This window comes from Octodon degus, unplaced genomic scaffold (assembly GCF_000260255.1).
Source record: "Octodon degus isolate 3935 unplaced genomic scaffold, OctDeg1.0 scaffold00116, whole genome shotgun sequence".
NCBI lineage: Eukaryota > Metazoa > Chordata > Mammalia > Rodentia > Octodontidae > Octodon > Octodon degus.
In genome coordinates, this window is record NW_004524692.1 from 3,453,226 (window position 1) to 3,465,247 (window position 12,022).

At 37.2% G+C, this 12,022-nt stretch overlaps 1 long non-coding RNA gene across 1 annotated transcript in view; it reads left to right on the plus strand.

Moving 5' to 3' along the window:
• Positions 1 to 12,022, plus strand: part of LOC111812200 — a 53,308-nt gene that overhangs the window by 27,611 nt on the left and 13,675 nt on the right. Inside the window, exon 3 of the long non-coding RNA XR_002817772.1 lies at positions 974 to 1,025. This is a non-coding gene — a long non-coding RNA (uncharacterized LOC111812200). The remainder of the gene's footprint in view (positions 1 to 973; positions 1,026 to 12,022) is intronic.

The window sequence follows — 12,022 nt, forward strand, 5'->3', positions numbered from 1 at the left end:
GGCATGTGGTGCTGGGGGATTGAACCGTGGTCCCTGTGCTTTGCTAAGCTTGTTCTAAGTAGGTGCTTTAGACCACTGAGCCATCTCACCAGCCCCTATTCTAGTCTACTCTTAAAAGAGCACTAATTCCCCCACCACTCAAAGGAACATTAACCTATCGTTGTCATGGAAGGTCTTCCAAGAAGAATTTACCTAAGCCTAGTTACTTTCCAAAGACTTTGCCTTCCGATACCGTATACTATTGAAGCGTAGGGTTTCAACATACTGAGTTTAGGGAAGACAAGAATATTTATAACAATAGATTAACTTTGAAAATATTGCTAAGTAAAAGATGCCAGATTTAAAAATAAAAAACAACTGTGTCCATCAACTGATGAATGGATATAAAGATGTGTGGTTCTTTTATACAATAGAGTACTACTCAGCCATAAAGGTTAACTTTGAGACATATTTAGGTAACTGAATGCACCTTGATGACATACTGTTAAGTGAAATAAATCAGACACATATGTATAAGTAGTGCAGTTTACCTGGTGTTAGAAGTCAAAAGTGTAAATAAGTACCAAAATGTTTTATGTATAATATATATATATATATATATTCCAATTTTTCCTTCTTTTCTCCTTTATTTTCTTTTCCCTTCCTTTCTCTTCCTTCTCTCCACTCCCTAGTTCCCCTTCCCATCTCAACACTGTCTATTTTATACACCTATTGTATGTACTGAGTGAAATGACTTCTGAAGTCTCTCTAAGACTCCCTAGTTCTCATGGGAAATTCTTCACTTCAGGCTCATGTGCCAATGAGTAATGGTTTTCTTATGCCAGTGAATAATAGTTACAGTTAAAACCATGGCTCTGTCCCATATAGAAGGTATTGTTTATGTCTAGGAAACTGTTTTCTTAAAAGGAGATAGGACTAATAACCCTACAATCAAAATATTTAGTGTCTCATTTAAACATTTTTCCCTTAACAGGAGCTGAGCCCATAAAACATTTTGATGATCTGATAAAGCCATGGAAATTTTAGTAAGTGGGAAAAGTATCTGACAAATCTCACTCATAATAACTAGAGGAATGAGGATCACTGGAATTAGATAAAGTATAGTTATTTTTATATGAATCATCTGGTTACAAACTAATCTTTTTTGGAGAAAATTTAATATTCAACTACTGGATTGATTTGCCAAATATGGTCACATGCATGTCTGTGAATAAATGAAATTTATAGACTGCAGGCACCACTTAGGTAATTTAAGAAGTATTCTTTTCAGACTACCATTCACATTACATATACCAGAAAATAGACCTGATTTTTATTCTGTGCTCTTGAATCTTTAGCTTTTTTCTCTCTTATATGGCTCAGTTATCTTCCAGTGATATTAACTTAACTGTGTATATCACAACTTTAGAACAAATTCAGAATAGCAGTATCGTGTGTGTTTGTGCACAATTTGAACTGGAAACTGTTGAAGGCCCAATTCATGACCATGCTCAATCCTGGATGTCCAGTCACTTTCAGTGTAGATGACAAGTGCACTGTGCAATGTGTGTGTAATAGTGATTGGGAGGGCTCTACAAGAATGTAGAGTATAGACAACTAAATTCTAGTGGGATGACCAAAGAAGTTCCATGTCCAAAACAATAATGCTATGTCTCTGTCTGTGCTGCCATTACAAAATACATGGTCTTAAGGGCTTAAACAGCAAATGTTTGTTTTCCTCAGTGAGAACAGGTACTAGCTGACTAGATCCCTGGTGAGGTTTTCTTTCTGGCTTACAGAGAGCTATTTTCTGTTTGCTGGCACTATGTGGAAAGTAGTGTTCTTTGGTGTCTCTCATGAAGATATTAATCCCATCTTGAGGTCTCCATTGCAGTGTTCATTGCCTCCCTTAAATCCCAAATTATCTTCCAAACTCTTCATCTCTAAATGCCATCATATGAAGAATTAGGGCTTCTAAATGTAAATTTGGGTGAGATAAAAACAGTCTATAAAACTGTGAATGGTCCTTTTTAGAATTATGAAGAACACGATTTTCACAACTATTCCCCACCCCAAGTATGTACTTCAGTCTTAGTTTTGCTATGCCATATTATTCATCTTAAGACTTGCATAATCTTCCATTTATTCTTTTAAAATGCTTATTTAGAACTAGAAATTTTCTGTGTGTATGTGTATTGGCAATACATCAATGTATAAGATATATTTCTACTTTCCTATAATCTAGAGAAGGAAATAAGTGCTCAATGCAATCAAATGTAAAAGAAGTAATGATATAAGCACACAGAAAATTTGCAATACAAAAGAGACAAGATAGGGGGCCTGGGCCTAGCTCAGTCCTTTAAGTGGCTGCTTCCACAAAGCTGTCAGCCTCAGGTGGCTGGAGTTCGAACCTCACAACTCTCCCGCTGGCCAAATGTGCCCTGAAGGCATGCGAGGAACAAAAAAAAAAAAAAAACAAAAAAGAGACAAGATTAATATAGGTTGTGATATAGCAAGAGTAGAATAAGAATTCAGAGAGAAAAATGAATTTTAAGCTAAATTATGAATGAATAAATATTTGACAGGCAGATTTGAGGGGTATGGGCAATAAAACATATTGCAATAATTGTAGATATATTGTTTAAAGCTCTCTATGACATAAAGGCACAGAATTGTATCCTGTAAAAACCAAGGGAGCATTAAAGAAAATACTATGCTTTAGAGACATTGTTCTTAGATTATTTGAGAGATTTAGGCCCATTATAAATTCAAGTTAGATGATAAGTGTAAGAACCCAAAAAGAGATGTGTACCTGAACTGATAAGTAGCTGTGGGATGAATATGATAAATGCTAAGATCTGTAGGGTTTGATGGACAATTTAATATGAACAGACAATTCGAAGGGTCATGACTCCCAATTTCTAGCCTAGATAACTGGGTCTTGCTGAATCCCTGAGTCACTTTCCCATTGCTAAGACACCATACCTGACAGCTACAACTTGGAAAAACATTTTTGGCTCATGTTTTAAGCTTCAGCCCTTGATGGTTGGCATCATTGTGGAAGGACAGAGAAAGCTGCTCACATTATGGAGGTCAGAAGCAGAGAGGAAAGGAAGGATCCAGGAAGGGAGAGATATACCCTTTTAGGTCATGCCTTGAGCAACCCCTAACTCCCTTGAACAGGACCTAACTCCTAACAGCAGGCCAGCAGTAGTGCCTCCATGGTCCAGTCCTCTTTCAAAAGGACTATGAAAGCATAAAGCTCTTGGGGAACATCTAGAAATAAATGATAACATTAGAGTTATAATGAAAGATTTGAGAAAGAAGTCCAAGGGCCAGCCAGATCGCTCAGTGGACTAAAGTGCTTGCTTAGGCAGAGTGCAGCAGCCAGGGTTGGGTCCCTGGCCTGCAGTGCTGGCTTTACCCCAGAGCGCGCTGAGAGGGCGATTGAGACTGGGTGTAGTGGCTTGTGCCTGTAATCTCAGTGCTTGGAAGGCAGAAAACAGGATCACTATGAGTTGGATCTACATAGTGAGACCCTGTAGACCCTGTGCTAAAAAAAGAAAGACAGAAAGAAATTAAGTCCAGTGAGATTGAAGAGTAGGTCAGCATTGGAGAATGTGATGACTAAGGATGAGACAAGTTTTGTCAGATCTGGGAACATGGGAGTTTACTGTGCAAAAGATGAGGATATTTCAAGGTTCAGATTCAGCTGTGTTTACATTATTGAGCTAGAAGGCCTTTGAGGGCAAAGAGTCTAGTATCACTGATAGATGGACATCCTTATGCCTGATGCAATCATGGGTGGTCTTGGAAAAAGCTGAATCAAAAAAGATTGTGAATCATAACAGTGCTCAATGATGACAGGTGTGTGGTGTAGGCTCTAGTGTAAATATTGAATAATGAGATTTCAATTTGGAGCTTACAAAGTGAGTTAGTCACAGGTAAGATTTTACTTAGTCTTCACAATGTATTAGGTAGAAATGACTATTAGTATAATCTTATAAATAAAGAAATAGAATTTTGAGACTTGTCAAACAACAATCTCTGAACCAATGCCTACATTTTCTAACTGTAGATCTCAAATTCTTTCTAAGAAAATATGCTTTTTTAGCTGAGATAAATGTTAATTTCTTGGAGCACATGTTTCACAGAATTACTTTGGTTCAATCAAATAATATCATAAATGTGAAATTTAAATCTGATTAGTAGATTAAATGGTGCTTTCCTGAAAGTCACCACTCAGTGAAAGAGGAAAAAAGATTTTCTCCAGTTTGTACTAAGGAAGCAGAAAACTATACCCATACATTAACCAGATCTCTTCTCCCCTGCCCCATGGTCAGTGTAGAACTTACCATCCACCATACTATAAGTGCTTCTTGGGATGCAGTTTCAAGTATACCTGGATAAGAATGTCAGGCATTAGGGTTTGGATCTAAAATGTCCCTGAAAGGGCAACTGCAGGACTTCCGAGAAGTGATTGGATCGTGATGACATTAAGCTCATTAGCCACTTAATCTATTTTTCAATTCATAGCTGAATAAGAGGAGTGGATATGGAGACACTGTCTTATCCCCAGCTTCTACCTCTCCAGCATATGCTCTTCCCCCATCTGCCTCTCTGCCTCTTGTCCATAATATGAGCAGTTGTGCTCAGCCACTTGCTTCCTGCTATGATGTTCTGCCTCACCATGGACTCAGAAGCAGTAGGCCCAAGTGGCCATAGACTGAAATCTTTACACCCAAGTACACTCTTCCCTCTTTAAGCTCTTTTTATCGGATATTTTGTCACAGAAACACAAAGCTGACTGATACATTAGCCAATTGGGTTCTAAAAATAAGTCATGGTACTTCTGTCCCCTAGATCATCCATGAAATCTGCCCATGAGGCATTTCCTTAAAAGGAGGACGTTTAGTCTTCCAAATGCTTCTTGAAATTCTTGAATTTGTCTTTTTCATTTTAAGCCTATGCAATCACTGTTTTGGGTCCTTATGTCTATTCGTATGGACATCCCCTCCATTATTAGGCCAAGTATAAGTTGCCCATTATTAGCACCTACCATATTCTAGATACTACCACTGCTGGTTAGTGATGGTGTCCAATCCCTCTACAAACCAATCTCACTTCACTATTTCAGCTATGGATAAACTAGAGTAAAAATTATAAGAAACGGGTAAGAAGAATTAATTTTATTGTTTGTTGTCTGTTTTAGTAGATAAAGTGAGTCAACCAGAATAAACAGCTTAGTCTTCTATAAAGGCAGGATTTCTGATCTTAATAACAGAAATGTTGATGCATTAGAAACATTTTGCCTAAGCAGTTATCAGTACTATTATGTTTGAGAAGATATGAGACTTGTCCTTATTCAGTCAAGTAGTGTGAACAATAAAATATGAACCATGTAGTTCTTTCTGATGTTTTTAAGTAGATGGCAAGACAAAACAAAAATGGAACCCCAGGTGTAAGTAAAGTGCAAATGCATTGCACAAGCTGCCTCCACACCAAGCTTTCAGGGAAGGAGTTGAACTGTAAAAATGAAGTGGCCCAGTTTCTGAGATTCTTCTTCTCGTAAGGTGTGGGTTTAGGTGGTATAGAGAAAAGCCGAGTAAAGAGATGAATGACAGTCAGATGCCACTGAGGTTCACTTATAGAGTCAAAGTCTTCTCCCTGCCCAGTGTAGAATTTACTCAAAGAAATACAAGAATCTCTAGCCCTTGTAGATGCTTAGGGTGAGAAAGAACTTTGAAGTTTGAATTGCTTTATTCAGAGATATTTTACTTGAGAAAGCCCTATTTGGGACAGAGTCAGCCCCAACCATTTTGAGGAGAGAAAGAGATCAAGCAACTAGATAAGAAACCCCATTCTTCCTCATAACAATGCAAAAGATTTATTAGGAGAAAATATATAGTGAAATTTTGTTCTCAAATGTTAACTTTTCTTCTTTGATATTTCCCCATTTCCTTTCTTTCTGTATAGGTGATAGTTTTATTTATGTTCATCATTCCAGGGAGAGGCAAAAAGCTTGTGAGGTTTTTTGTTTTTATGTTGTTTTTCTTTTTCTTAACTTTGTTTTCTAAAAGCCTTTCAGGAAGGAATAGGAAGAAATTAAAAATATATGTGAAACCTAAGGTTAAAGAGTCAGGTGTCTCCCATCTGACATTAGAAAAATATCCTCCAGGCTTTAAAAGGGAAATGCTTCATTGTTTGATTAATCTTGCATGCCTGTATCTGGTGATCTGAGCAACTATTTTGAAGATAACAATATATAGCAACTATTGTTTATTCCCAATCACCTTGTTTTGAAATTCTGTATTGTTTTTGTTTGTTGCTTTGTTTTTACATTTGTGTTTGTTTTGTTTTCTGTTGCTTTTCTTCTTCTTCAATTAAAAAAAAAATAAATAAAAGGCCTGAAAGAAAGGCCCTAGATCTTTTTTCTTTGATATAATCCCAAAGAAGATTTGTGGTTGTCTCTAGAATAGAGGATGAGCGCAGATTTCTAAACATGAACTAGGAAAGAAGACAAGACTCTAGGGGAAAATCCACTTAGGCAAAGGAGTCTAAAATCATTCTTCAAGAGACAACTGCATGCATTTATGTCTAGGTACACCTATTGAGACCAACACTGTCCTATGTATCCTTCTGTTCACTTAGTATTTAATGGTTATTCAGTCATTTAAACAGATACTGGCAGAGTACCTACAAGTATCTAGGGTGGGGCCAAGGAGATAGCTCAGTAGAATAAGCACTTGCCTGGCAAGTGCAGGATCCTGAGTTCAATCCCTAGTACCACAAAAAAAAAAAAAAAAAAAAAAAAGTTTCTCAGATGACTTAGCTCCTGATGTCACATCCTTGAACAAAAATGAAGCTTTTTCTCATCTCATGAGCCTCATGGTCTAGTACAGAAGTTAGATAACATTTTTTAAAAAACCAAAATATTTGGCATGCCAGATGTTAATTAAAAAATGGTATCTTGGGTCTTGCATAGCTTCAAATGTATCATACTTTCCCAGTAAAACTTTTCAACTGAATAGAGCTAAAATTATGATGTCCAAAGCACTAACGATATTTTCAGTGTACTAAGAACATATTTCTTAAGTAAGCATATAGGCAAATGAGTAAAAAAATATATAGGACTCATAAGCTGACCAATAAACCAACCAAAGATGGCAAGTATATAGAAAAAAAAATACACAAAAGAAGGACTAACTTTATTTTCAGCAATTAACTCAAATCCATGTGTATCTAACTCCAAAGCGGATGAAATGTTATGGCATCATAAAAAAGCATAGGCCTTGGCTTTGGTTTCCTGTTTTAGATTTTTCTAGCTATGTTAACTTGGTCAAGTTATTTAGCCTTTCTCTACTTTTTTGAGCCTCGGTTTTCTTTTTGTAAAGGGAAATTAGGAGCCCCAATCTGACTAGGCTGTTGTTTGAAAGATATATCCAATAATAATAACTTTAAAATATTATGGTGATGTAAGCATTGAATAAATGGTAATGGTTTAAAATATACCTTCTGTTTGCCTAGGCTGCATGCATAAATAAGAGTAGGAATGGTGTAAACTGAATATATCATTGTTTTATGAACAGGGTAAAACAATGGGATATTTGGAAGTAACTAGAGGGTGCTTTCAGTGTTTCATTTTGGAGTTCATGTTTGGCCTCCCTCCTCAGCATTTATTTAAGACTTCTTGTCAAAGGATGCAGTCAGTCTGTTCCATGAATACCCAGTGCTCAGGGCACTTATCCCACCTGTGATCCTCCCAAACACACCCTCCTATTAGCCACTGGAGTTGCTCATGCATTTGCTGGTTTCTTCCCCTTACTACACCTGTACCTTCCCTCTCCTAGATTTCCTTCCTTCTAGTTCACTCTGCAGGAGACTCATACCAAATTATAAAACTCTAGTGATCAGGGAAAAACTGCTGCAAATCTTAATAATAGTATAAGGCCTTGCTTTTAGGAATCAGACATCCTATATCCCTCCCTGTCTTCCAGGTTTTTGAGTTCTCATGTCATGCTAATGATTCTCCCATTGTCTTTACGAACTACACTGTACTGGATATTCACACTCCTATCTTTCCTCAGAAACTATGAGCTCTTTGAAGGCTGAAACTGCCTTACACTAGTTTTTAACTCCAGTGATTGATGAAAACCAAGTTCAGATATTTGTTCAATAAATGAAGAAACATCATTATCATGTAATATACATGATTACATACCTTGGCTCATTGCCCAGAATTTTGCATATATAATGCATAATGCATATAAGTATGAATGTAATTATATAATGTATCATCTATATGTAATTATATTTATACTTTCTTTTAACTTCTGATATGTCTCTTTTTTCCTTTTTTATTGAGAAATAGCAATAAGACAGTTTCAAAAGTGATTAATAGGACAGTTTCAATAATTAATACATTGTACATTGTTATCTTCTTAGTGGTTATCCATAGTACAAGAAGCAGACAGGATATCCTGTCCAAACACTGTTAGTACAAATCTTTCTTCTCATTGAATTAAGAGAAAATAGCTGTATATCTATCCTAACTATTCTGTATATACAAATACAAAATGGTCCTTCCTTTGTATCCCCTTTTTTTGTTTAGAACTGTCAGAGGTGGGTATTCCATTGGCATCTAAATACTATAAGTGCATGAATTCAGCAAAACAATCCAACACAGTCCAGCAGTCCACAATAGTAGTGGGTTATCTGCAGAAGTTGTTGACCTGAGCCTTTCACAGCTCAGCAAATTAATATGGCTTTACTTTATATACCTCGTTTTTATACTTTTCTGCTGGATGGTTAAGACCAAGATAAAGCAAGACCTATATAACAAGGAATGTAACTTTTATATCTGATAAAGTCAGTCACGTACCCTCAGGATTTATCCTGTAACCCTGTACCACACTTTGTAGGTCCTTTGTCAGTGTCAGCGATGTGGATGAGTCATAGCCATTGCTTGACCAACTTTCTCTCTTTGAAAGCCTGAGAGAATGTTTTCTCTCCATATGACTCTCCTTAGGCACACTGTACCTCATCAATCATATTCCTCTGTGGCTCCATAATCTCCTGGATCAAAAAATTTGGGACACAACTGAGTTATATGATGTTACAGTATAGGTTCTCCTATGTCCTGAGTCTTTACTGACCTTGAAAGGCTAGGGCCAAAATGTTGGCTAACCTTGCAGCCCTTCCTTTTCTCTAATTTTTAATCTGCAAACTTAGGTTATTAACCCTCTAGAAGAGAAGCTTATTATTACCCTGCAACATATGCAGTTCGGTTTACCCTATTTGTCTAAATATCAAACTTCTTAGTCATAACATGAAACAGGTATTTTTCATCAAGTATTTGTATGTTAAACTTTAACTCCCTACAGAATATGAAGAAAAAATAATTTAAATAGGAATGAACACATATTTTTACACAGAAATTTAGAATTCTAACCATATACAGCATGGTAACAGGACAGTCCTGTCACGTTGTTTTGCTTGTGTCTTTTTTTTTTTTTTCATTTATTACCTTTAATTTAAAAAAAAAAAAACTTTTACTTGAGAGACAGTATGGTAATAACTGGTATGTCATGACAAGAAGTACGTATTTATAAGACCAGAATGACAGGTATTCCAAGTGTGACCCTTCTACTACACATTTTTAACATCAGTGCAGTTGCTTTGTTCATAGGTATCATCATGTGTAGTTGGTCAGGGTGAGAATACTACCAATTAACTGCTAGTTTCAAAATCCTGCTGTTTCTCAGGATAATTGCCTTATCCATCTTGTGCATATAAATGTAGAGCTATGCCCTTGTCATGATTCCTAGCTTTTCTCCTTGCCGTCTCCTCGTTGTCCAATCCTCAAGTTCTTGCTTTCCTTTTAAATTGCGTTTTACCTTTCTATTTATATTTCCTCTTTTGAGTTCTTATACTAGGGAAACTATATAATATTTACACATATGGGTCTGGTTTATTTCGCTTATAAGCACATCTTCAAGTGGCATCCACTTAAATATAAATGCTTCAAGTTTATCATTCTTTATAACTGAGTAATACTCCATTGTGTAAAAATACCACATCTTTTTCAACCATTCCTCATGCGATGGGCATCCTGGTTGTGTCCAAGATTTGGCTATCACAAATTGTGCTGCTATAAACATAGGTACACATATATCACTATGATATGACGTTTTCAGCCCCTCCAGGAAAATTCCCAGTAGTGAGGTAGCTGGCTTGAATGAGATTTCCAGTCCTAGTTTTTTAAGGAGTCTCCACACTGATTTTCATCATGGTTGCACAAGTCTACATTCCCACCAGCAGTGGAGAAGGGTTCCCTTTTTCCCCTAGTCTTTCCAACGTTTGTTGTTGGTTGATTTCTTTATGATAGCCATTCTTTCTGAGGTGAGATGGTATCTCAGTGTTGTTTTAATGTGCATTTCATGGATGGCTATTGATGTGAAGCATTTTTTCATATATTTATTCGCTTCTTTAATTTCATCCTCTGAGAAGTGTGTGTTGATCCCAGATCCCCATTTCTGGATTGAGTCTTTAAATTTAGGGGGCCTAATGTTTTTTAGTTCTTTATAAATTCTAGAGAGCAGACCTTTGTTGGGGTGCTTATTAGTTAAGAATTTTTCCAAATTTGTGGATTGTCTTTTCACTTTATTGGTAATTTGTTTTCATGTGCAAAAACTTCTCAATAAGAGGAGGTCCCAGTTGTTAATTCTTTCAAGTATTACCCTTGTGATTTGATTTTTGTTCATGAGCTTTTTGCCTACCCGTATGTCTTCAAGACTTCCTCCTACTTTCTCTTCCAGGAGATTTAGTGTTTCTGTTTTAATGTTTAGATCTTAATCCCTTTTGACTTTAGTTTAGTGCATGGTGATAGACCTGGGTCAAGTTTCATTTTTTGGCATGTAGAGAGCGAGTTTTTCCAGCACCATTTGTTAAAGACGCTATCTTTCTTCCAGTAAGCATGTTTGGCCCCTTTGTCAAAGATCAGATGGCTGAGTGTGTTCGTAGAGATCTCTGCATTTTCTAATCTATTCCATTGATCTCCAGGTCTATTTTCTTGCCAATACCATGCTGATTTTATCACAGTAGCCTTGTAGCATAATTTCAAGTCAGGAATTGTAATGCCTCCTGCCTTGTCTTTGTTGGCCAGGATTGCCTTCACTATTCTAGGTCTTTTCTGGTTCCAAATAAATTTTAGGAATGATGTCTCTAGGTCTGGGAGGTATGTTGATGGTAGTCTCATAGGGATTGCATTAAATCTGTACAGCAATTTTGGGAGTAAGGCCATCTTCACAATGTTGGTTCTTCTATCCAGGAGCAGGGAATATTTTTCCATTTTCTGAAATCCTCTATGATCTCTTTTATCATAGTACTGTAATTTTCCATGAAAAGATTTTTGACTTTTTTAGTTAGATGAATTCCAAGGTATTTTATTTTCTACAGTGCTATTATAAAAGGTATTTTTTCCCCTCTAATTTTCCTCTCAGTGTGTTTGTTATCGGTGTAGAGGAATGCTATTGACCTTTTTTTTTTTAAATTGACATTAGTTATTTTTATTTTAAAGAAAGAAAAAATAAATAAAAAGCAGTGATACAAAATCTCAAAACAAGATTTTAGGAGAGTAACAATGGTTAGTACATTGTGTACTGTTATTGCCAAAGTAGTTTCTCATATTACAAGATATAGGCAAGAGAGACCCAGTCCTAGCCCAGGTCCGATGAGTGTATGGAGAGCTTCCTGCTACCCTGCGCCAGCGGGACCAGTCCCAGCCCAGGCGCAGCGTGGGCCGGACCCTCTCACACCCCCTCGGGCCGCCCCCCACCAATCCGCCCTACCTGCCCCACCGCTCCCCCCAAGTAGGAATTTCTGCCGACTTCCGGGAACCCCCAGACCCAGTCCTAGCCCAGGTCCGGTGAGTGTGTGGAGGGCTTCCTGCTACCCTGCGCCAGCGGGACCAGTCCCAGCCCAGGCGCAGTGTGGGCCGGACCCTCTCCCACCCCTTCGGGCCGCCCCCCACCACTCTGCCGTA